The sequence below is a fragment of the Mustela nigripes genome, chromosome 5 (assembly GCF_022355385.1).
Source record: "Mustela nigripes isolate SB6536 chromosome 5, MUSNIG.SB6536, whole genome shotgun sequence".
Taxonomy (NCBI): Eukaryota; Metazoa; Chordata; class Mammalia; order Carnivora; family Mustelidae; genus Mustela; species Mustela nigripes.
The window spans coordinates 9,223,983-9,250,216 of NC_081561.1; the positions used below are offsets into that span (position 1 = coordinate 9,223,983).

At 37.2% G+C, this 26,234-nt stretch overlaps 1 long non-coding RNA gene across 2 annotated transcripts in view; it reads right to left on the reverse strand.

Moving 5' to 3' along the window:
• Nucleotides 1-10,276: 10,276 nt before the first annotated feature.
• LOC132018777 (uncharacterized) overlaps nucleotides 10,277-26,234 on the reverse strand; it is a 160,574-nt gene continuing 144,616 nt past the window's right edge. For both annotated transcript variants that reach the window (XR_009404578.1, XR_009404579.1), the window contains exon 3: nucleotides 10,277-10,634. This is a non-coding gene — a long non-coding RNA (uncharacterized LOC132018777). The remainder of the gene's footprint in view (nucleotides 10,635-26,234) is intronic.

Below are 26,234 nucleotides of genomic sequence, written 5' to 3' on the forward strand. Positions count from 1 at the left end.
AAGCTACACAAAGAGAAACCTTCGGGACCGATAGAGAAGTCCTGTGAGTCCTTGAGTACTGACTTCCATACATGTATGAGAAAATTTCCTGAGGCTAAGGAAAAAAAAATAAAAAATCAAAGGGAGAAGTCTTAACAGACCTGGGGCTCACCCAGGCCTGTAAATAGCTTACATTCCCACCAGCCAGAGTGGAAAGATTTCATCATGCATGGCTTCAGGCAGAATTCTCACAGGAGTGTCTGTTTAGTGGTTGGGCTGAATTACCCAGGGTAGAAAGACTGCCCTGAATATATGTCAGTATACTTAAAAGCAAGCTTTCAAAGAGTCAACTGATTCAAAGTACCTTAACTGCACAGTGAAACAAAATTCAACCTTTTTAAAGGGAATATAACAAAATCCAACACCCAAAGATATAAAATTCCATCATCCACTCAAAAATTATTCAGTATATCTTAGACTGTACATCTAGAACTAATGCAATTTTTTAAAAAGATTTATTTATTTATTTTAGAGAGAGAAATAGAGATAGAATATGATTGCAGAGAGGGACAGATGGAGAAAAACTCAAGGAGACTGCGTGCTGAGTGCAGAGTCCTTCAGAGTCCTCTCGTGACCCTGAGATCATGACCTAAGCTGAAATCAAGAGCCAGAAGCTCAATCAACCAAGTCACCCAGGTGCCCCAAACTAATGCAAAGTTATATATCAATTATACCTCAATAATTTTAATTAAAAAATTACTCAGCAGACAAAGAAGTAGGAAAATGGGGTTTATAAACAGTAGAAGAGTCAGATAATAGAAAGATAACCAGAATTAGCAGTGATGATAAAGGTAACAGATGAGAACCTTAAAATGGCTTTTCTGGGTATGTTTCAAAAGGCCAAAGAAAATGTGACTATGATAAGGAGAAAAACATATTAAAAAATGGATAAGGAAGTTGTGAAAGTGACTTACAGGGAACTTCTAGAAATGAGAAAAATAGTAATTATCCCCTCCCTGCAAGGTAACAAAATATCTCACCATCCATGAAATGGATGTTAGAAAAAGACACAAGAATCTTCATTCATAAAAAAGGAATTTCTTACTCACAGAACAGCAAGAAGCATGAGCGTCATGTTTTAGTTAGTTCCCTAGTCCCTCACGTCTCATGGAAGCAATGCAGGGGGACTGAGGTGGAGGCTGTATATGGGTTTGTGTGAGAGCTGAGGAAGCTGAGCTTAGAGAACTTGGAATTTTTAATTGTCTACAAGCAAATCTACCTGGACTTTGTTCTATTTTGCCTTCTAGAAAATATACACATGAGTATACCACTTCATCAGCTGTTATAAATTAATATGATCAACAGAGGCTAGAAAAAAATACATTCAGGGGCATCTGGGTGGCCTAGTTGGTTAAGCATCCGACTCTTGCTTTGGCTCAGGCCATGACCTCGGGGTTGTGGGATGGATCCCCACCCAGTAGGGATCTGCACTCACTGGGGTGTCTAAGTTTCTTTCCATCTCCCTTTGCCTCTCCGCATCATGCACTCATTCTCCTAAATAAATAAATTTTTTTTTTAAAGAAATGCATTTAGTTTTTCTTCCACAACATTTAATTAAGACTACGATCAACAGACTCCAAACAGCAGGTTGAGAGCAACCTGTAGCATTAGCTTCAACCATTTCCTATGGGGTTCCAGATCCAGTTAACTGAACAATTCCCATAAAAAGTCATAATGTACCTTAAACAACCAGGTGGATTTCTCTTTACATTTCTGAAATGACTTGTCCATGTGACCCAAAGCATTAAACCAGGTAAAGAAGGATGCATTAGCAATTTCACAGACTGTACCTTGACCAACAAGAAGGAATTCTGGGTCAATGCTATAATCCATAACAACCCACACTTTTGAGTTGAGGCTGACCTATAGTTTTGCAGGGATTTAATAATAGTCACTGATCACTTCAGGTAAAGTCAAGCACAAATTTTGTCCCATCTGTTTTAATCAGATGATTCCAGTTGGAGGTAAAACTGCCCACACAGTAAGCATAAACAATGTCACTCCACAAAGTATCCCAGATAAACATAGGAAAGCTTATTTTGAAGAAAACTCTCCCTCTCTCTATATATATGTATATGTATATGTATATTTATATGCATTGTATATGTATATGTGTGTGTGTGGGGGGGTATTTGTATTAAGAAAATGCCCTGTAATCTTTAAAAAATTATTTCACCAGAAGCAGGTCTTGAAATTTGTCAAGAATATGCAATTGTATTACAGATAGTCATATGATTTTTTTTTCTCCTCAGCTGTATTGAAATGGTAAATTACCTTAATGTGTCTGTTAATGATGAATCAACCATCATTCTGAAAATCGATTTACATATAATGTAATTATTTTGTTGGACTTAAATCTGTATCATTTTGCTATTCATTTTCTATGTTCCATCTATCTTTGTTGTTGTTATCCCTCTACTCCTACATTTTCCTTTTATTTTAAGATAAGAAAAAGTATTCAATTTTTATTCCTCTATTGCATTTTTAAATATACCTCTTGGCTTTTTTTTTTTTTCGTTGTTGCTTTTGATGTTTCTATACTTATCTTTAACTCTCCCCTCTTTTGGGGATTCTATTGATATCGTCACAAAGGTCTATCCATCTTTTTAATACTTTGAAACATGTGTTTTCATATTAGGTTACTTTATTCATTTATTTTCACATTGAGTGACTCTCTCTTTTTTTTGTCTCTGATCTGCTATTAATTCAATTTTTGATTATTAATTTACTGAAAAGTCAGTAAATTTTCATCATGAATATTATAATTCCCATCGTAGAATTTTCACTTTTATTGTTTTAAATAGTTTCTATTTATCCACTGATACCCATCTGTTCATTAATTAAGACCATATTTTTCAAGACTTTAAATATATTTAAAATATCTGTGCCTTCTTAAATATATTTATAATGTCCCTGTCTTCTAGTTTATCATCTACATTATCTCAGGGTCTTTCTTACTTATCCCCTTTTCTCTGGACTATGGATAACATTTCATGTTCTTTAATTCTCTAGTATTTTTTATTTATTCTAGAGATTATAGTATTTTAAGAAGTTGGGATAATGATGCATCCCTTTTGAGTTTTTTTTTTATAATTTTTTATTTTTTATAAACATATATTTTTATCCCCCGGGGTACAGGTCTGCGAATCACCAGGTTTACACACTTCACAGCACTCACCAAAGCACATACCCTCCGCAATGTCCATAATCCCACCCCCTTCTCCCAAACCCCCTCCCCCCAGCAACCCTCAGTTTGTTTTGTGAGATTAAAGTTTTTTTGAGAATTTTGAGTTTTGTTTTGGTAGGCAGTTAAACTATTAAATAATCATTTTGGACTTGTTATGTTTATGTTAATTTTTTTGTTGAGTTAGTTTATTTTTGAACTTAGTTATATAGCATGCCCCTTATAAGCTGCGGTTTTCTCTTGTTAGGCAAGATCATCATGAGTTTCTAGTGACTATCCATGGTGTTTGTTGCGATCTCTGTTCAGATAGGGCTAGAACTTAAAAATCACCCAGGTCTGCATAATTTCTTGCATCATTCTCAGCCCTGCATGCGATCTCTTCCAGGCCTTGTGGGATCTTGTGCTGTATATGTTCAGTCAAGCCCACAGCTATATGAATCATCATGCAGATTTCTGGGTGCTCCTCTCGGTAAAGCTCCCTCTTCTGACTACCTTATACTAGTAGTTCTAGCCACTCTAGCAGCCCATGACTCTGATAGCTGCCTCCTTCATGCAATAAAGCTACTACTATCTTGGACACTTGTCTTCTGTGATTTGTGGCAGGATAATTATGTTAACAGGAACTCAGAACAGTTGTGGGTTTACTGTAGGGTTCAGATCACTTTTTTATCCTCTTCTCAATAATCACAGATATGAGATATTTATTGCTCAATAAATGAAAAGAGATGCCTTTATATTTTATGTAATTTTATTGTTGTTTTTGGTATGAGGACAAGTCTAGTTCCAATTACTTTGTTGTGACTACAAGTTGGGACTCAGGTGGTTCTCTTTCACAACCTAATAACAGGCAAAAGAAGAGCATATTTTGACTAGTTAATCTGAGATCATCCTTTTTTTTTTTTTTTTTTTTTGCCTCAGTGTTTTGCTTGGAAACAAGGATTTGGTTGCATGATAAATGATGCTACCTTTAAGAATTAGTATTCAGCAATATTAATTGATCATATATTTAGTGTGTAGAGAGAAAATCAGTACAATTAGTGTGCTGAGACATACTGTAAAGATCGTTTACTTCAGTTACAAAAAAATGTGAATTGTTTTGGGAAAGCCTGTTTATTTTATAATTTTCAACACCAACTGAATGGAAATGGGCTTATAGTTACATATCCTTGGAATCAAAGGAATATCAGAATGACTGGGTAGATAAAAATTACTGCTCCTAACATAATGGGAGAGCATGAGAAGAGAGGAGAGGCAGAAGAAGCAGGCTGCCATCTAAGCAGGGTGCCTGATTTTGGGCTCGATTCCAAGACCCTGGGATCATGCGCGGAGCTGAAGGCAGGTGCTTAACTGACTGAGCCACCCAGAACCCCAAGAGTTCAAAATCTCTTAAGAGCAAAAACATGGTTATGCTTATTAAAATACAGATTTTGTAGCCCCACCTGAGAACTAATAAATCGCTTCCTGGATTGGGGACAAAAATCTGCATTTTTAATAACCACATAGGTGATCTTTGTAAAAAAAAATAACATTTTTAAAATTTATTATCTGGAAATCTTATTTTGTGTAACACTTACATAGGATTTTTCTCCAGTTCTTTACTCCTTGATTACATTTTAATCTCTAAATATAGCCCAGATATTTTACTATACTTCTGTGACAAGAGAAATAACTCATCAAATACACTAACCTATAATGATATTAATAGTCTAGATGAGATGTTGCTATTAAATTTCTTCCCCACCACTTAAAATTAGACATTCTCAGTAATCCAATATGATGAGGCTTAGGGAAACCAGGATTAAATAGCATGATACATGAGAATTTAGTCTTAGGCTTCTCACCAATTGCAAATGGGAATCAAGAGAGATCAAATAGCCCAATTTCTATGTCATTATTTTTTCTGATGGCCTTTCTTAACCAGGTTCCTCACATGAACCACAACACAGAACATGATTTGAGCAACTATTTTCTCATTTATTTCCCAGGAGTGGTATATAACAAGAACCACTCTGAATGTAAAAAAGACAAGTCAAAAGTCAAATGGAAGGCATTATCAGTGCTTAATTATTTCATGGAAGGAAATATGAAAACATTTGCAGAAGTTAATAGTATGCTGAATAGAAAACAGAATAAAAAACGAGCAAGGGATCCAGAAAGCTTGCTCACTTGAATCACCAAGATCTGAGTAGACTGATAATATATCCATTCTTGCTGGTGCCTTTTTGAATTTTCCCCTCTCTGGGAAATAATAGAGCTTACCTAGTTGTACATTATTGATCATGAAATAACATATGCAAAGCTCCTTGTCACCAAATAAGGAGACAATAGATGGCTCTAATTAATGTTGATGATAAACAAATTACTGAAAGAGAGAATAATACCTGTGTTGAAAGAAGATAATTGTATTTATTTTTTAAAGATTTAATAACTTGTATGGGCTTATAAACAATTTGGAGATATTTAAGAAAACACCTCAAATCTGTTAAATTAACTATTTTTCTTAATCACTTCTAGGAGAATTCTACTTCTATAATTTATACTTTTCCTCAAACTAAACTCCTCTGTGACGGTCTGAAAACAGGTATTAAAATCTTCACTTTGCTATGGTGTAAAAGAGTTGAGCAAAACTTCTTATTCCAAGAACATCAAAGTGTATCACTTTTTTGAATCATGATTAATGCCGTCAAGATCTATATGAACTTTCCATATTTAAAAATGGACCTTTTCTATGTAAAGGTGTATGCTTTACTAAGCAGTGGCCTGTAAAGCTGTATGCTTTACTAAGTTTACAGCTTATATAATTAATATATAAAAATATATATAAATATAATTAATAGGCCCCTCTGATGACTTGTGGTTCTATTTAAAACTCTGACTTAGTGACTATCTCAAAATTTCTTATTTTGAAGTTGTTCTTTTTCATCATATTTCTTATAGATTGAGATAAATCGTACTATTTCCTTGTTTTGAGTACTAGTATTCTAAAAATGCTCAGTATAGTCTTGTGATTTCTGGTCTCCTCGAGAACAGAATTTCATGTGATCATACCAGTATCCATGTCTGTTGACAGTTACAGTAATGATATGTCAACATTTTATGAATAGTTAGCTTTGAGAAACACTCACATGCCAGGATGTGGATTTTTCAAACAATTTAATGTGCTGCCATCTGACAGCAACATAGACCTTTGTAGAAAAAATATTTTCTTTCTTCTATATTGACCTATAGTGAAATAAAGATTTTAGCAATATGAAATTTCTGATAACTGGCTCCTTACTCATAGGAATAGAAAACTAGATAGTTCACTTGCTTGCTTTCTCTCTCTCTTCCAAATACTTTGTGTTGCTGGAAATTAATGATGAATTATAGTTCATTCTTGACTTAGGACTTTGAAATCCTTTAACAAAGACCAAGATTTTTGCCTACTATAACAACTCTTGTTATTTGGCATCCAATATTGGAGTGTTTAGCCATGTTTACTATAATTTCTGCAATTGACTAACTGCAGCTAAATTTCTTAGTGAGATTCCCTTTCTAAAACTGCATTCAGTAGTACAGCTTGATGTCTGCCATATCCTTCATTAATCAACTTTTGTGAGGATGACAGTACTTTTGTTCTGTCTTATTCAGACTGTCTTACTATTCATTCTTTCACTGTTGCTTTTATTTTCAAGGCCAAGAAAGGAGAAATACATGTGACCTAGTTTTACAAAATGTTGCTAGCTACAATCAGTCATACCTACTTAAAGACTTGAAACTAACAGTTAAATTATAGACTACTGTGCATTCTATTTTTAACAAAATATGTCTCCTCTTGAGGAGATGAACATAAATTGTTCATACAGTTAAGCTATTCAGATTCTCAGATCCTACCTAAATAATGAGTATCTTTTTCAAAAGTAGTTCTGCCCATCCTTTCCCTGGTTCTTCAATTTTGAATTTCTGTTTTATTTATAAATAGTAATCTGTATTTGTGCTTGCTTTATAAGGCTTTCTGATACTATTTCATTTGTTCAAAGCCATATATTTATGATAAAATCCATATATATATATGTATGTATGTGTGTGTGTGTGTATAATATATTGTACTTGGTAAAATATGTTGGGGACTTTTATCTTGTGCTTATGATGCAGAAAGCTGGAAAAACTTAGCTCCCAAGATTAAAAGAAGGCAGAAAATTTACAAAATCACAGTCTTTAAAATCCACAAGAAAGCTGGAATCACAAGGTCAAAAAAACTAACTTAAAAGCTAATGAAAAATGGGCATCTCCAAGGAAAGAGGGTGAACACTGTCCTATCTGAGGCAGATTCCAAGCAACATACAAACCAAACGGATGATTTTAGCTAGATTTTCTAATGAATTACTAGAAGCTAAATGTGGAGTAGTGTGGGAAACTACAATCTCTGAGAGCTTCTCACCCAAGGGGATTCATACCATAGACTTACTGAGAGCTCATGAGCAAGAATGGTGGCAGAATGAGAGTCTCTAGAAAGCCTACTTTGTTATACAGATCTGGAAGAAGGTAGCAGTATTTATGTGGACCAAACTGAGTCCTTCCAAGTCATATATTAAGGTCTTAACCCCTGATATAATGGCATTTGGAGTTAAGGTCTTTGGACGGTAATTAGGTTTAGATGATATCATGAGGACGGGGCTCTCATAATGGGATCAGTGCCCTTATAACAAGAAATACCAGTCAGCTTACTCTTCCTCTCTCTACTTAGCAAGAAGGCAGCCATCAGCAAGCCAAGAGAAAGACCCTCACATGAACCCAACCATACTAGTATACTATTAGTGGACTTTAAGACTTCAGAATTGAGAGAAAATAAATTTTTGTTCTTTAAACTAACAAGTCCATGGTATTTTGCTGTGATAGCCTGATCAGACTAAGACAAGGAAGTGTCCACTACAAAAAAGGCATGAAAACCCACCAAGATCCTTTTATCTTATCACCCCTACAGAACAAATGAGTTAAGTTACCTGAAAAAGGTGGACATTCTGTCCCCTAAGACTACAGGTGAAGACCATTGCATATATAGACATAGAGGAAAAAAAAAAATCAAAACCCAAACACTCTTTATCCTTAAATAAAGAGATTGATACCTCTGGAAAAGGGGCAGGAATATGTCTTGGTTCCACATAATCAGAGTTCGTCCATTGCTAAGGACAGTGCAATACAACAGAGAGGTCCCCATTACTCAGTCTCAGGGATTCAGTGCCTGGATAAGACTAGTGATTAAACATAGTGAGATAATCCTTCTTTTCTCCTTTTCCCAGACGAGTAAGTATGAAGTAACAAACACAGGTTGGAGAAACTCAAGAATATGGAGAGAAACCTTCTCTGAGGCACAGGTTCAAGACCTAAAGAAAAATCCTCTGGCAAACTAGCTCTACCTAAATTATAATTTAATGTTAGCAGAATCTTTTTTTTTTCCTTAAGATTTTATTTATTTACCTAGGGAGAGTGTGAGCAAGAGGGAGAGAGAGAAAGCACAAGCCAGGGGAGGGGCAGAGAAGCAGACTCCTCACTGGGCAGGAAGCCAGATGCAGGCCTCAATCCCAGGACTCTGGGATCATGACCTGAACTGAAGGCAGACACTTAACCACCTGAGCCACCTGGGAGCCCATGTGAGCAGAATCTTAAACCTGAATGCACTAAGTCTTAAAACAGTAACAAGAAACTAAATCTACCTAATTCCTGGTGGGATTGACTTAAACTATACTAAAAGCCTAGACCTCTCCCCCAATCCCCCCCAAAATGTGTGTTCATTCCAGGCGTACATGTTAATTACTTCCACTCCTATTGTTCTATCCAATATGCCACTATTCAATTAAAAATGATAAAATACACATACAACCAAGAAAAATATTACACTGTCAAGAAACAAAACAATCAATAAAATCAATCTCAGATGTGACACATTTGTTGGGAATATCAGAGAAAGAATTTGAAATTATTATGTCTAATATGTTAATGGCCTCAGTAGAAGAGGTGGCCTATATGCCAGTTTAGATGGTGAGTGAATCTCACCAGAGAGATGGAAAACCCTAAGAAAGGAAAGAGATAATATTACACTGGGCCTACTTTAACAAAATGTTAAAGGAAGTTCTTCAGGGAGAACAAATATGATAGCAAGCAAAAACATAATCCTCACAAAGCAGTAAAAAGTAATGTAAAGGATATAAATGAAGGTAAGGCGGTGCCTGGGTGGCTCAGTGAGTTAAGCCTCTGCCTTTGGCTCAGGTCATGGTTCCAGGGTCCTTGGATCTAGCCTGGCATCAGACTCTCTGCTCGGCAGGGAGCCTACTTCCCCCCCAGCCCCGTCCCCGCCTGCCTCTCTGCCTACTTGTGATCTCTGTCTGTTAAATAAATAAATAAAATCTTTAAAAAATAATAAATTAAAAAAATAAATGAAGATAAATATAAAGTTTATTTTTTCTTAATTTTAGTTGCTGTAAATGATAACTGACTTCTCAAACAAATATAGTAGTGATGCACTTTGGTTTTATTTTGTATGTAGAAGTGAAATGAGTGACAAAAATGACACTAAGGTTAAGAAACAATCTTTTATTATAAGGTTCATACACTATAAATGAAGTGATATAATATTATTTTAAGGTAGATTGTGATTAATTAAAGACGCATATTACAAATCCTGCTTAAATTACTAAAAACATTGCAAAGATTTAAAATACATAAGTCAAAATTGAAGATAAAATTAATTTAAAAATAATTAAATAATTTAAAAGTAGCAGAAGAGAGGAAAAAGAAACAAGCATGCAAAGGAACAAACAGAAAATATGTAACAAGGTTATATATTTTATTCCAAAGATCTCAATAGTTACCTTAAATGTAAATGGCCTAAATAACCAATTAAAATCCGAGATTATCATGTTAAATAAAGAGAAAAAAAAAAGTGAGTGTATGCTGTCCAAAGAAAACCAATTTATATATATGTACTTACATATATATATAATTATACATATATGTGAAATATAGATGTACAAAAGTAAAAAGCAAAAAGAAGGAAAACCATAAAACCATGTAAATGTGAATGAATAGTGTTGAAGTGATAGCTATATTAATATCAAATAAAGTATTTTCTCAGAACAAGAAAAATTATCAGGGATAAAGAGGAACATTACATAATGATGAAAATGTTGAACAACAAGAAAACATGAATATCTAACTATATACTCATTTAAAAACACAGCTTCAAAACAGTTAAAACAATTCATAGACGGGGGCCTGGGTGGCTCAGTTGTTAAGTGTCTGCCTTCAGCTCAGGTCATCATCCCAGGGGCCTGAGTTTGAGCCCTGCATTGGTCTCCCTTCTCCATGGGAAGCCTGCTTCTCCCTCCTGCACTTTCCCTGCTTGTGTTTCCTGTATCTTCCTCCTGCACTTTCCCTGTCAAATAAGTAAATAAAATCTTAAAAAAAAAATACAAAAAACAACAACAATTCATAGAATCAAAAGAAGTTATAATCAAAACCACAATTTGTCCCTTCCAATAGTCATAATTTAGTAATCATTAAAATAAATAGACATAAAGTTAGTAAGTAGAAGACCCAAATGATGACGACCAGTTTAACCTAATCATCATTTTTATAAGACATTAAACCTAACAGGAGCAGAATATACTGTTTAAAAATTTTTCCAAGTAAACTTGGACTATTAAGCAATAGTCCTAAGTAGGCCATATTCTTGGCCTAATCAATACTTTTTTAAAAATAAAGGAACTTAACTCATACAAAAGGTCTTTTCTTATCAGAATATAATTGAAATAGGAATGCATAACAGGAAGCTATTCGGGGAAATTCCCAAATATTTGCAATTTTAAAAAAAGGTTTTAAAGCTATAGATCAAATTAAATATCACAGTGAGGATTAAATAAAATAAATTGAATGTGAAGAAAACACAGCACATGGAGGGAACTAAGGCAGTGCTTATAAGAAAATATATAGCATTATATATATATAAATATATAGCATTAACCTATGATAGAATTTATTAAAAAATTAAAAAAAATTTCAAATCACAGATGTAGACATCACCTTAACAAACTTGAAAATGGAGAGTATTTCTTTATTTTTTTAATTTTTAAATTAACATATAATGCATTTAAAGCTCATAGAAGTAGAAGGAAAAATATAATGAAGATTGGCATAGAAATCAATTGAACTGAAAACAAAAAAGCAAGGGGAAATAATTTTAAAAGTTTGTTCTATGAAAAGATTAATAAAAATGCTGAACCTAGAGTTAGAATTACCAACCAATAGAAATATAAGACAAACCCTACAAACATTAGGAATAAAAAAATGAATATTATTAAGACTCTACAGTAATGGGATAACTAGTAAGAAGATACTAGAATACTCTATGTCCATAAATTCCACAATCTAGGTAAAATAGACAATACTTAATGTTCACCCATGATGAAACATCCCAGCTAAAATAGAAGTAGAAGGAACATTCTAATTTGATAAAAAGGAGTCAGTGAAAAACCTATGACTAGAATACGTAATTGATTGATTTTCAAGAATGTTACAAATGCAATTTAATGGAGAAAGAACATTCTTTGCAGCAGATGGTGTTGGAAATTTTTTATATACATGTGCAAAAAAGAGAGACTTGCAACACATATGCAACACATATCTCAAAACCTACACAAAAAATAACTAAAGATTGGGGCGCCTGGGTGTCTCAGCAGGCTAAACTTCTGCCTTCTGCTCAGGTCATGATCTCGGGGTCCTGGGATCAAGCCCCACATCTGGCTCTCTGCTCAACAGGAGTCTGCGTCCCCTCTCTCTCTGCCTGTCTCTCTGCCTACTTGTGATCTCTCTCTCTGTCAAATAAATAAATAAAATCTTCTAAAAAAATTAAATAAAGATTGGAAATAAGACCTAACTATACAAAGTATAACTATGGGTCTCGTAGAAAAAAAAAATAGAGAATATCTTTGCGACCTTTCAGTTATCCAAATATATTTTAGACATGACACCACAAGCACGATCCGTTAAAAGTTTGACAAATTAATTGCATCAAAACTAAAAATTTCTGCTTTTCCAAAATACTATAAAGATAATGAGAAGAAAAGCATATGGTGAGAGGAAAAGTTTGCAAATCACATTCTCTGAAAGAACTCTTATTTAGATTATGTTTTTAAAAAATATACTCCAGCAACTCAATTAAAAAAAAAATCAAATAAGAAAATGGACACAAGTCTTGATCAGCCACTTCACCAGAGATATAGAAACTGTAAATAAGCACAATAAAAGATGTTTAATGTCAGTCATTATTACAGAAATTCAAATTAAAGCCATAATAAGACACCACTAGCACCCACTGGAACAGTTAAAATTAAAAGCTAGATAACACCAAGTTTGCCAAGGACGTAAAGTAACTGAAACTGTTACACATTTCTGGTTAGAATTAGAAAGAAAAAAAAAAGTGTTTTAGACACTCCAGAAACTGCTGTAGCAGTTTCTAGTAAACTTACCATATACTTCTTGAAACACCTGGCGATCACACTTTTAGGTATTTATCCAAGTGAAATGATAACCCACGTTCACACAAAAAAACATGTCATTGACTTAATTCATAATTTCCACAAAGTAGACATAGTCACGATGTCACTCAGTTTAGGAATGGATAAACAAACTGTGTTACATCATATAATTAAATGAAACTGAGCAATAAAAAGGAATCAACTCTTGACAGATGCAACAAAATAGATGAAGCTAAAATGCATTATTTTAAGTGAAATAAAGCAGATTTAAAAGACTATATACTGTATGCCTTATCTGCCTGTTTGAAAAAAAAGCAGTTAAAGAGACAGAAAACAAATCAGTGGTGAACATGGGTTGTTGGTATGAGGGGGTTACAAATGGCCAGGAATGGGGGGGTGGTATTCTGGAGGTGATGGAACTAATCTATATCATCATAGAACTGGTAGTTACATGGCTATATGTGTTTACCAAACCTTTCTATACTGCACACATCAAAGAGTGGATTTTGCTCTATCTAAATCACACATCAAATTAAAAAAAAAGTGTGTCAGAGTACTGAGCACACATCGAGGTTCTGTATAAGTCATAGCTGGTTGAATTGTTTTGTGTATGTTTGCTTTTGACAAATCATGAAACCTCCTTAATAAATAGTAGAAATGTTGTTGTGTCTATAATATTCCCATCAACATCCTGATAGTTCCAGTTATTTGTTCATTTCTGTTCACTATAGGAAGGAATGCATGCACTTAAGCACTTAATTATGTATCAGTTACTTTTTTAGGTGTTGTGATATAAAGTTGAAAGCAACAACAACAACAACAACAGAGGTACTTCCTATCTTCCCTGCAGTGAGTATCTCTTGATGGGGTCAGTCATTAAAGAAATGACCATGCAGGGGCACCTGGGTGGCTCAGTGGGTTAAAGCCTCTGCTTTCAGCTCTGGTTGTGATCCCAGGGTCTTGGGATCAAGCCCCACATGGGGATCTCTACTCAGCAGGGAGGCTGCTTCCTCCTCTCTCTCTGCCTGCCTCTCTGCCTACTTGTGATCTCTTTCTGTCAAATAAACAAATAAAATCTTTTAAAAAAAATGACTGTGCAAAAAATATAATGGTGACAAATGCTATGGTGATTAGTTACTTGGATCGCCAGAGTTTATAAACAGTAGGGATTTATCTATTCTAGGAGATTAGAGAAGGCATCCCTGAAAAGGTAAGTTTTCAGCTGAGATCAGGAGTATGAACTGAATAAATGGTAGCTTGACAAACTCAGGAGGGGAAGTAGTCATAGCTAAAGCAGCAGTATATTCAAAGGGCCTGTGGTAGAAAAACGGTGTTTAGTTGGAGGATCAGCAGGAAAATCAGTGTGGTGCTCTGGGCAGGGAAGAAGTGGCATGGCAAAGGCTTGGCTGGAGACAGGAAAGGTCTTGTGGGTCACTGGGAGTATTTAGGTCTTTACCTTAAAACTAATAGGAAGCCTATAAGAGTTTTTAAGGGAAAAGAAGAGATGTTAAGTGAGTGGGTTGGGTGAGTGATAGAATACATTTAGAGATGCATTTTAAGAGCTCACTCCGCACAAGTGTAGAGAATCTACATTGCTCAGCTAGTCAGTGGTGAGACTGACAGCTTGGACAAGACAGCTTGGAAGGGAGAAGAGCATAGCTGAGAAATACACAAGATGCCTATGCCACAGAACCTGTGATGAATGGGAGATGGAGAGAAAGAAAGAGGAGCCTTTATAGATGACTTATCAGTTCCGTCTTGCCAAATCAGATGCGATTAGTGCCCTTTACCAGGAAATCACTGGGTGGAAATCCATCTCGGTCAGGACAGATCATGGCTTTGTTAATTTATATATTTGTACCCAAATGTTTCCTGAGAATCATACACCAGAAACTGCTTTATAGGCAAAAGAAAGAGAGAGAGAGAATCTTTGTTCCAATATAACTTTCCTCAGATTTGATATTCTTCTTATCTTTAAGCCCATGATTCATTTATTGTAAGGTAATAAATTTGTATGTAAAGTAGACCCACCTTCCTTTCAAAAGTGTATAATTTATGGCAGTTGCCACAATATTTAAGAGAGAAACCACCCTTTTCAGCTTTGTTTGAACAACTGTGTGACCTAAATAATGCCTTATTTATAGCCTAATTCAACTGGGTCTGGAACAACTTCAGTGAAACTGGAACATAATTGCATGGTGGTTCAATTTATTTAAACAAATCTACCACTTGTTATTATTCAATAGGGACTGAAGTTTCAATCCATGATCTATAACAATATTTAAGAATCCTATTAGTAGACAGGTTCGGATTAATGACTTATAGAATCATGTAGAAGTAGCAAAGGCATGTCTTTTATTTGATTTTCCCATCCATCCATTTCTTCGGCTCAATCTTTGACAAACTTTTCGGGCCTTCAAACGATATCACCCTAGACACAATCAACTTTAGGAGGCTGTTACAGCTGGCAGTATATCTTCTCTCTTATCTCCTTATCTGTCACCTCATCTCCAGTTGAAAGCAAGGACCCATATCATTGCATTCTTATTTATAAGTAGGTCACCTTTATCTGGAGGGTGATGGGGGAAAGAGAAAAGGGGGTAAGAGGTTGCCTCTACCAGTTTTATTGATTGTGTGCCCAGGAGTTTGCATACTGTCCTATCATCCTCTCTTCTCTTTCCTTCTGCCTTACTTTGCAGCTACTAGTCCACTATCATATTCTGTTCCCCACACCCAAGAGCAGGAGATGGACCATTTCCTTGTTTATATGTTCTTTATGAATAATTATGTCTCTAGAGAAAACTAGACTTTGTTAAACACTATTAGTGGGAACTCAGTTGTTGCTGAATACAATTGTAGGAGGAGACTATGTGGTCCTACTATATATAGACCCCCCAAATCTGAGCACTAAAACAAACCAGCAGCCTCCTTCATAATGCCCATGCCACCAAACCCCTGATTTTCACCTCTCCTGTACTTAGATCTCCTCACTCAGCACTTGTCTTTCTCTGGTGACTCTGACATGCCTGTCCACACAGCAAACTAAGAGAAAGAGCAGGGTGAGTCTGGTACAGGTCAAGGACAGGAACTTTCCCCAGGACAATTGAGTTAATCATCTTTTTGAAGTGAGGTGAGCAGAAGAGAAAGGAGAGATTTGGCTTAATCTAGGAGTCATGGATTATACTCTTGTACCTTCTTTAAACTCCTATAGCAATTGGTTAATATTACTTATGGAGGTTATTTCTATCTCCAACATATACCATTCAATGCTAGCAACCTTTATCAGCATGACCACAGTGATCACATATCAACCAATCTTATTAGATCCTGATTCAATTACGCTGGGGGAAACCCCCACATAATACTCACAAAACTATGTGAAATTTGGATACTTGATAATAAGAACTAGTATTATGTTGGGGGTGTGATAATGGTTTAGGTTTATATTATAAAAGAATCTTTATCTTTTGTAGTATACATGTTGAACTGTTTGGAGACAAAAAATGATGCCTAGGCTTTCCTTCCAAATAATGCAAGGGTGGAAGCAGATGCAGGTTTAGATGAAACGAGATTTGTCTGTAAGTTTTTCACTATTAAAGCGGAATAACAGGTCCATAGGGATACATTACATAATCTTAAATACATAATTTGATTTTTTTTCTTGTTAACATGTGAAAATAGTTATCTTTGGCATTTATCAAGCATTTATTTCATGTCACCGACTTTAAATATATTTTTCCATTTAATCCCAACGTCGAGTAGATTGGTATTATTAGTTTCATGTTACACCTGAGTTTGCTTATCTCAAAAGAGATAAGGTACATAGCTTGGAGGATAGCAGTTCCAGGCCCATCTGACTCCAAAGACTGCATCCTTTCTACTACAAAGGACTGTGAATAATCTCAGGGCTATTCCTTTGGAAGAGTGATAGCCTCCTCTCCTACTGATAGACATTGACATTACTCTTTGGTTTGCCTTCACAGATATGACTCACCTGTCTGATGATAGTTTCAGATATGTCTCTTAAAACTACTCCCATTATAAAACATCAGAGAAGCTAGTTTGATTAGCACAAGCACGATGAAATGATTAGCTAGAGATGTCGTTTTCCTATTTCCTTCATTTTCCTTTCTCTATGATACCAGAAAAAAATAAAAAGTATTGAGAAGTCATGTTACTTGCCTGTAATTTTTCACTTCTTAGTGTCATATATATATACACATACATATATACATATGTATATACACACACATACATATATACACACACACATATATGTGTGTGTGTATACATTTGTGTGTGTGTGTGTGTGTGTGTGTGTATCAATGATGGGTATAAACAATGGGACCACCTTGGCCCATTTTTAAAGAAACCTTTGGTTACCACCTTGTTTACAATTGTTATTGCTGCTATCTGCTATTTTTGTGGCCCAGGTATCAGTAATTTGCAGCAAGATCCTATGGCCTGTTTTCCTAATGCCTTTGGAGGGGAAGCAGTGTGTGGCAGAGGAAAGAGCCCTTGGGCAAAGGGGCAAGACCTGGGGTGTGGAAGAGCTTCACCTATACAGCGAGTCAATTTAACCCATCTCACTTCATTTTGCACAGGTCCACGAAGTCGAGAACTTGGCTCTACACAATTATAAACCCCTTTCAGCTCTATTTTTCTCTCCTCGGGTGCTTATCTCATTGTACCTTGTAGTAAATGCTACTTAGTCCTCTTGTCTTCCATTCTCCGTGTTAGTCTCTAAATTACTTGATTACCTACATAAAGGCCAATTGAAATAGGTACAAATGAAGAGGGAATTTCTGATTAACTTTTGTTTGCAGTGGAAGTTTTACACTAGAGTGATAGCGTAGCCCATTGCTGGAGAAAAGCAAGGGAATGATGCTCCCTGCTCTGCAAAATGGATTCTGCCAAGGAAGCCTGTGGTCTGATTAGAAGTGCAGATTTCCAGGCCATTATCAGCATTTGATGGATTCCTTAAGCATTTATGAATATATTTGTTTGGAAAGATGGTTTGTTTATATGTTGCGCAAGTCAGGACATAATGGCAAAATCACTGTATCATCTCTTATTACCAATTCTTCAAACCACCCAGTTCCCACAGAAGCCATTTGAGAAACATTAACTACTCCCTAAAGGGAAAGTTGTAGAAGAACCTGCATTTACAGGTCATTAGTTACCTTCTGAATTACATTACCTCAGTTATTTTTAGATAATCTCACTAATCTGGTATTCAGGGTAATTTCTAAATAATTTAGTCCCTGATGTGTTTGGATTTCCAAATTCAGACCTTCAGAAAGTATACAGGGAAATCTCAGAAAAGGGAAAATTTATGACTCGTGCCAGAGAATTTCCCATTTTGAAACCCAGGGTAGTTAATCTAGGTAGATATTTTCTTCCCCCTGTTTGTTTAATCCAGAAAAATAATTTAGCATTTCTTTATATTTAATTCTCCAACATTTTCAGTAATTAAAAAAGTAAATGCTATCTAAAGGTTTTTTTTTTTTTAATTGTCATATAGTCGACATACAAAGTTCATCACACATTAGGTTCAGTTATACAATACAGTGATTTGAGGATGGTTATATGAGTTTCTTAAAGGTGTTCCTTCATTGTTTTCCATTGTTGAGGTTAGTTTATGGAAACGCTACAGCAGGACATGTGCTTAGAAGACCGAGAACAAAGCTGTGCTCCAAGGGGGAGTAGCGAGTCCAGTTCTCAGGATCTCCAACATCGGGCAACGTAAATTGGGGATTGCTTTTTCCTTCTTGTATTGGGATTGCCATCACAGGATTTTGAAAGAGAAAGAGTGAAGTAACACTCATATATGTCCACCCAGGTGACCAGGGTTCAAAGACGCAAGAAATTCCTTTGAGCCATTACTATTATTATTATTATTATTTTCTTTTGCCAGAGAGAGAAAGAGAGACAGGGGGAACAGGAGCAGGGGGAGAAGCAGGCAGAGGGAGAAGCAGGGTCCCCACTGAGCAAAGGTGGGGGGCACCGTGTGGGACTTGATCCCAGGACCCTGGGATCATGATCTGAGCTGAAGGCAGACAGTACACCCACGGAGCCACCCAGGCGTCCCTCCTTCTGGTCTCGAGGCTGACCAATAGCACAGAACTCAGCATGTCTGACAGAACGTGGGGATTATTTGATTACATTCTTTATTATCGCGTCGCATTCCACTTCTTATCCCTTGATAAAACTCTGTGATTTAGCTCCCATTTTCCTTGTGACGCTCAGTATAGGCTTTTAAATTTAACTTTACTCATCATCAAGGAGAGGCTCCAGTTGCCAATATTTTCTTTAAAAAAAAATAATTAAAAATAAACAAAACCCCTGCAATTCTTTAATCTCTTAATCCATCTTCCAGTGAGTCCTACTTTTTTCTTAACATGGCATCTTTATTTTCCCAAATCCTTTCTTTAGAAATGCAACGTGTAGGCCATATAGTCATGGAGAATGAATCTGTTAGAATAGGCCTGGGGTCAAAACCCAAGAAATTTCAGTGACATCTAGAGGGGACTGAGTTGGTTGGCACGAATCTTTTTGGTCTGCACTCCCTGTCCCTCACCCCTTTCCCTCTTCACTCACCCCCTTCATGGAAGCAATGCATAAGAATATAACCTTCGTAAAGGTAATTTATTTGTAAAATGACTTTAGAGCATAGAGTGAAAACAGGGAAGGAAAGAAGAAACCAAAAGCAAGGGTATGTTATCCAGGTCGTTTGTTTTCTGTATTTCTAAGGTTTTGATATCAGGGCTGACCCTGGAGGGACTTCCATCCCCTTAGGGTTAAAGTTGAGTCCTGGAGCTAATGCCTCAATCTCCTGGGAGCATGCTTTTCATATGCAAACCACCCATATCCAAGCCCCACCCCCCACCCCCCCAGACAGCCTCCTTATCAGGGCCTTGCTCTCTAGGCCACAGTTCCCCTGGCCCAGGACCAGGTATCAGACAACTACCTGAAGCTCTTACATCCAGGACCCCACTGAAACTATTCAAATTAAGTTTTGCCTGCTTACCTACCTCTCCCATTCATTCCTGTGAACACCACAATAAAGATCCTGGTTCCCATTTCTCCTGCTCTCGGGCTCTGGCCTCCTGACCCACCATGGTGCTGCCCTATGTAGCCCTGAATGACCTGGGAAAGGTAATAAATTATCTTTTCAGTAGTCATCATCTCCTGATCTGTTGGCCTCGCTGTACCTGATTAAAAACAAAACCAATATTTAAAACAGAAGGTGTGTCATCTGTGTTACACTGTGTAGACCTGGGGTTTCAAACTCATCAGGACCTTCAGAGAAGCTATATAGAACATGCGTCTTGAGGACTGAGTGGGCAGCCCCCCTATTGTTAAGAGGGACCATGAGACATTTCCAGCCCATGTCTTCAGGATTCATGGGTGGAATGTTGAGTGGGTTTTCATAGCATTCCCTAACCTTGGCTTCAGAGCGGCCACAGTACCCTCAGTAAAGAGCTAGAAGGACACAGGGAGCTGAGGCAAGATGTGGCTGGATTACACCTGCACAAAGCTGGTTTCTAGATCAGCGGTTCCAGCAAAAGAGGGTTCCCATGCCTTACACAGTTCAGATGTTCTCGTGTCCTTCATTAAGTCAAAGCCCTCTCTGCTTATGTGGGAGCAGATTGCAATCTCAATGGCTTTGGGTTTGTGGGGTAAGATGTGGTCCTTCAAACTGTCACATTCCTGAGATAGTAATTTATTTGCATCATGTCCTTTCTTCATCATCTGTCTTCCCTTACCTACACTCAGTGTTCACCTGGTTTAGGAGGCTTGCCTGATGGAGTGACCCAGGCTTTAAGCCCCAGGGACAGAGAGCTTACTTACTTTTCATTTTTTGTTATTATGATGGCCACAATTGCCTACTTTCAATGATCACTGAGCATGGGGGTTCAAAGCTGCCTCTGGGACTCTCTCTCTCAGGTTCCAGAAGCAGTCTTTGCTATCTGTGTTTTGTGGCAGCAACCTTAACTCTTGATGGTATTTAGAGTAAGTGACCCTTAATATTCTGATAACTCTCTTTGCTGTTGATGCAGGAGTGTGAAGAACTTTGGTGGCCAGAGCTTTAAGTCTATTAAAAACCATACCATGTGCCCTAGTGCAAGTAATTCCCCTGGAGACCAGAACAATTAGTCTAGCAAGATCTACATGTTCAGAGATGGGAAATCAAGATCTACAACCAAGCTTATTGAAAATAATGGTGAAAGAGGCTATCCTGTTTCACTTTTTAATTCCACGGCCTGTATCATTTCAGTGGGCACCATCTAGCAATTAGTACCATTGGCTGTGAGATCAACATACATAACCTGTCCTAAAAAATAACATCCAAATCCCAGAGTTTGGTTCCTAAACAGACATCTCAGTTAAGACTTTCACTCGCCGTTCCACTCTTCTATTAGACAGACTGCTTCCAAGTGATATATTATATGTTAGGGCCAGCAAATGCTGTGTAATGGTGAGTAACGTGGCTCTTTAAGAATGGATCCTATTATTTAAGATGGTGTGGCAAGGGATGTCATGCTGAGAAATCAGATATTTTGTAAGTCTGCTGATGGTAAGGCAATCCCATAGCCAGAGAGGCTATCAATTCTGGTACGAATAATTCACTGCCCTCCCAGGGAGGTACGGCTTCCCTATAATCAACCTCCATCGAGTAACTGCATCTTCTCTCCAAGGAATGCTGTCATTTAGAAGGCTTACCATCTGTCTCTGTCAGCAGGTTTGTCATTCAGCTGTAGATCTAGCTAAAACATGATTGGCGAAAGGGCATCCATGATATTTTGTGCATGCTGCCTGCCTCCATGATTACTTGGTACATGAACCCTTTGTTTTAGCAGAGCAGTAGCTGCTACTGTTGTGTTGAGTGCCTCCTCTTTTTAAATTCTTTTCAGAGGATATAATGAGGCAGAATTGGCTTTGGACTAGTCCTATAGGTCTATCCACATGGTTTCCTTCAAATTCTTTATTTCTAATCTTCCAATCATACTTTTTCCAATATCATGATCAACCAGCCAAGACATGTGTGTTGCACAGAGTTCATATATATTTGTACCTCAGATATATTTCTCTCTCCATTCAAACTGAAAAACTGAGCCACATTTCTTGCAAGCTCTGCCCACTGGGAGCATTTCCTCTCACCCTCATTCATGGGGTCCATCCCAAGTGGGAGCACATGTGGCAACAATCCATTTTGGACAAGGGTGCATAGATCTAGCTGGCCTATCCTTGAAACTGGCCTGAGATTTCTCCTTATTGGTCAATATTTTCAAGTGAATGAATAAGTCTGAATGGAAAAGAGGCATCATTTTAAAAAGACAGATGTTGTGGGAGTCTGTACCACCAGTTCCTGTGGTTTTCTTTTTCTTTCTGAAGCTGTTCTAGCCTAACCCTGAATGTACTATTTCCAATATACAATGGATTGCTGTGGTTCCTGACTTTGTGAATTGGATAATACCCAGCTCATGGTGGGAAGCTCTGATCGCATGATGACCCATGGTGAGATACTCAGTGTCCACTAGAATCTAGTCACATACCAAAAACCATTTTCCACTGATGATGTATCTCTTTTTTTTATGTATAGTAAACTTTAATAAAAGGCTTGAAAAAGATTCAAAGGTTCTCTCACTAAATGTTGTACATCTTTCTTAGTGAAAGCTACAAGGAGTAGCAATGGAGTCTTTACCCTGACGGTGATTTCTTAGCATAATTTCCTGACTCTGTGTATTAGTCTGCTGGAGCTGCCATACAAAATACCATAGACTCTGTGGCTTAAATGATATAATTTTTTTTTCACAGTTCTGGAAGCTAGATGTCTATGATCAATGTGAAAATTCTAACCAATTTGGTTTCTGGTAAGAACTTTCTTCCTGGCTTGCAGATAGCTGTCTTCCCACTGTCCTTACCTGTTTTTTTCTCATCCTTGCATGAGGAGGAAGCAGGCTTTCTGGTATCATTTCCTATAAAAACACTAATATTACCAGATCAGGGCCTCACTCTTATTACCTCACTCAAGCTTACCTAATTCTTTTCCAAATATGGGCACATTGGACATTAGAGCTTCAACATATGGGTTTTGGGGAGGCACATACATCCAGTCCATAACACCATTTAAGCCCTAAAAAAAAGTGTTATTGCAGACTCCGAAACTTCGTCTGGTTTTCCCCACCCTGTGGCACACAGGAGTCTTACTAAGTGATTCAAAATAGGTGCCATTTTTACTCACCATCACATGGGGAGATTAATATCAAAACCTTCTTCCTGGCCCTTTTTCTCATTGTGACTCTTATGTCTATAATTCAGAGAACCATTTTGATGGTTCTGCTAGCTTCTTAGTATATCTGTCCCACTATATTATCAGAGACCAAAGAAATGATCATGGGGAAATTTTCAAATGCTAATCTTTGGCTTTCATGCTAGCTGGGGGATCAAGCTGGTGGAAGGAAACATGATTTTTGAAAGCTCCCCGGATGATTTCAACGAGTATCAAGGATTCGGAATGACTGCTATATACAAGTAGACTCACAGTAACACAGACTTGGGTCAGTACTCCCCTTATCCTCTGGACTCCATGAGCCCCAATTTAATTGGAGGACTGTTGTGGTAACTCAGTTTCATTTCATTAGTGTCAATTCGCACTCTGTTTCCAACAGACAGAAGAAGATTTGTGTTTTCCCATCTTCCCGGTGTACTGCTGCATGGCTACCTGTCCCTTTGGAAGAGTTTGAGGAGTTCTACAACAAGTGGGTCCAGTGTTACTTTTTTCCAATGAGATTTGGGCATTAAAGATAGTTTAGATTTTAAATTGGGTAAAGGTTTTCAATTTTTCATCAAACCATCTGATTTCAGTCTTTTGCTTATTTGTTGGCTTTGTTTTCATTGTTGTCTTTGGGGTCTTTTTGGGGGGGTAGGTAGAGGATTAAAAAGATCTAACCTTAGTGCATTTGACTGTCTATCTTACACCTAAGAATACCATGGACTAAAAGCCATCACGATACATGAAGGATCAAGACAGTCGAGTTGCCACTTTGGGCCTTTCTGTCCATTTTATTCATTATGTGTACTTTGACTCTATGAATTAGGTATCACCATTGACCTGTGTCATTTCTGAGCCATTCAAGATATTAGGTAACCCAGTCACATAGCAGTATCTCCTACTGGCAACTCCAAGCTACAAAGAACAACCACCATTATTTTTTTCCCAACATTCTTTTCTTAATGATGGCATGTGCTTTAGGTCCTCCAAGGGAACATAGTCAGATAAATTTATTAAAACATTCCTCTCTCCCAGCACCATTTATTGAAGAGGCTGTCTTTTTTCCACTGGACATTCTTTCCTGCTTTGTCGAAGATTACTTGACCATAGAGTTGAGGGTCTATTTCTAGGCTCTCTATTCTGTTCCATTGATCTATGTGTCTGTTTTTGTGCCAGTACCATGCTGTCTTGACAGCCACATGCAGAAAAATGAAATTGGACCATTTCCTTACACCACACACGAAAATAGACTCAAAATGGATGAAGGACCTCAATGTGCGAAAGGAATCCATCAAAATCCTTGAGGAGAACACAAACAGCAACCTCTTCGACCTCAGCCGCACCAACATCTTCCTAGGAACATCGCCAAAGGCAAGGGAAGCAAGGGCAAAAATGAACTATCGGGATTTCATCAAGATCAAAAGCTTTTGCACAGCAAAGGAAACAGTTAACAAAATCAAAAGACAACTGACAGAATGGGAGAAGATATTTGAAAATGACATATCAGATAAAGGACTAGCGTCCAAAATGTATAAAGAACTTAGCAAACTCAACACCCAAAGAACAAATAATCCAATCAAGAAATGGGCAGAGGACATGAACAGACATTTCTGCAAAGAAGACATCCAGATGGCCAACAGACACATGAAAAAGTGTTCCATATCACTCGGCATCAGGGAAATACAAATCAAAACCACAATGAGATATCACCTCACACCAGTCAGAATGGCTAAAATAAACAAGTCAGGAAATGACAGATGCTGGCGAGGATGCGGAGAAAGGGGAACCCTCCTACACTGTTGGTGGGAATGCAAGCTGGTGCAGCCACTCTGGAAAACAACATGGAAGTTCCTCAAAATGTTGAAAATAGGACTGCCCTATGACCCAGCAATTGCACTATTGGGTATTTACCCTAAAGATACAAACGTAGTGATCCAAAGGGGCACGTGCACCTGAATGTTTATAGCAGCAATGTCCACAATAGCCAAACTATGGAAAGAACCTAGATGTCCATCAACAGATGAATGGATCAAGAAGATGTGGTATATATACACAATGGAATACTATGCAGCCATCAAAAGAAATGAAATCTTGCCATTTGCGACAACATGGATGGAACTAGAGTGTATCATGCTTAGCAAAATAAGTCAAGCAGAGAAAGACAACTATCATATGATCTCCCTGATATGAGGAAGTGGTGATGCAACATGGGGGCTTAAGTGGGTAGAAGAAGAATCAATGAAACAAGATGGAATTGGGAGGGAGACAAACCATAAGTGACTCTTAATCTCACAAAACAAACTGACAGTTGCTGGGGGGAGGGGGGTTGGGAGAAAGGGGTGGGATTATGGACATTGGGGAGGGTATGTGCTTTGGTGAGTGCTGTGAAGTGTGTAAACCTGGTGATTCACAGACCTGTACCCCTGGGGATAAAAATATATGTTTATAAAAAATAAAAAATTAAAAAAAAAATTCCTCTCTCCTGAGTTTCTTGAATTTTTCTCAATACTATAACAATACTGTTCCAATATCTCCATCCCATTTACTAGAGATGGTGTGTCCACACCTCAAGGAGACCTCCTAGGATTATACTGTACTCAGCTTCCAGTGTGCTTACTAGGAAGCTAAATTCAAAGTCATGCCAGAGCAAACTTAGAGCAGGCTTGCATTCTAATAAATTCTTCTTTATTGATTTTTATATTCCATGTTCTTCCATTTCACCTCAAGATCCACTCCCTAGTACATGCTGGAACATAGTAGCCATATCTTGCAATTGTTTTAATGTTTTGATATTTCTTACAAGAACAATGATTATATTTTTCCACATGGCCCATAATGAAACCTGATTCTAGTGATTAAACTAGAGGTAAAGAATGGAGGTATATCTAGAATTGAGATACATCAACCTCAGGGGAGACCTTTACAGGGACTCCAGGTATGAATATCCCATTCTTCTCTAGCAAGGAGTTTTCCAAGAAAAGATCCAAGGAGGATCCAAGATCCTCAGGTTCATCATCCCAAATGCTCCTGTCTAGGTGTCATGTGTCCTCTCTTATCCGCATTTTCACATAAGACCCCACTGAGACATTCACTCTCATTTGTTTTGGTACCTCTCATACTTAAATGTTTGGTTTATAGCACAGGTTTGTAGCCACAGAAGATAAATAACTCTTTAAACATGGAGGCCTCTGGCTTTCACAGCATGGTTGAAGTTGATGAC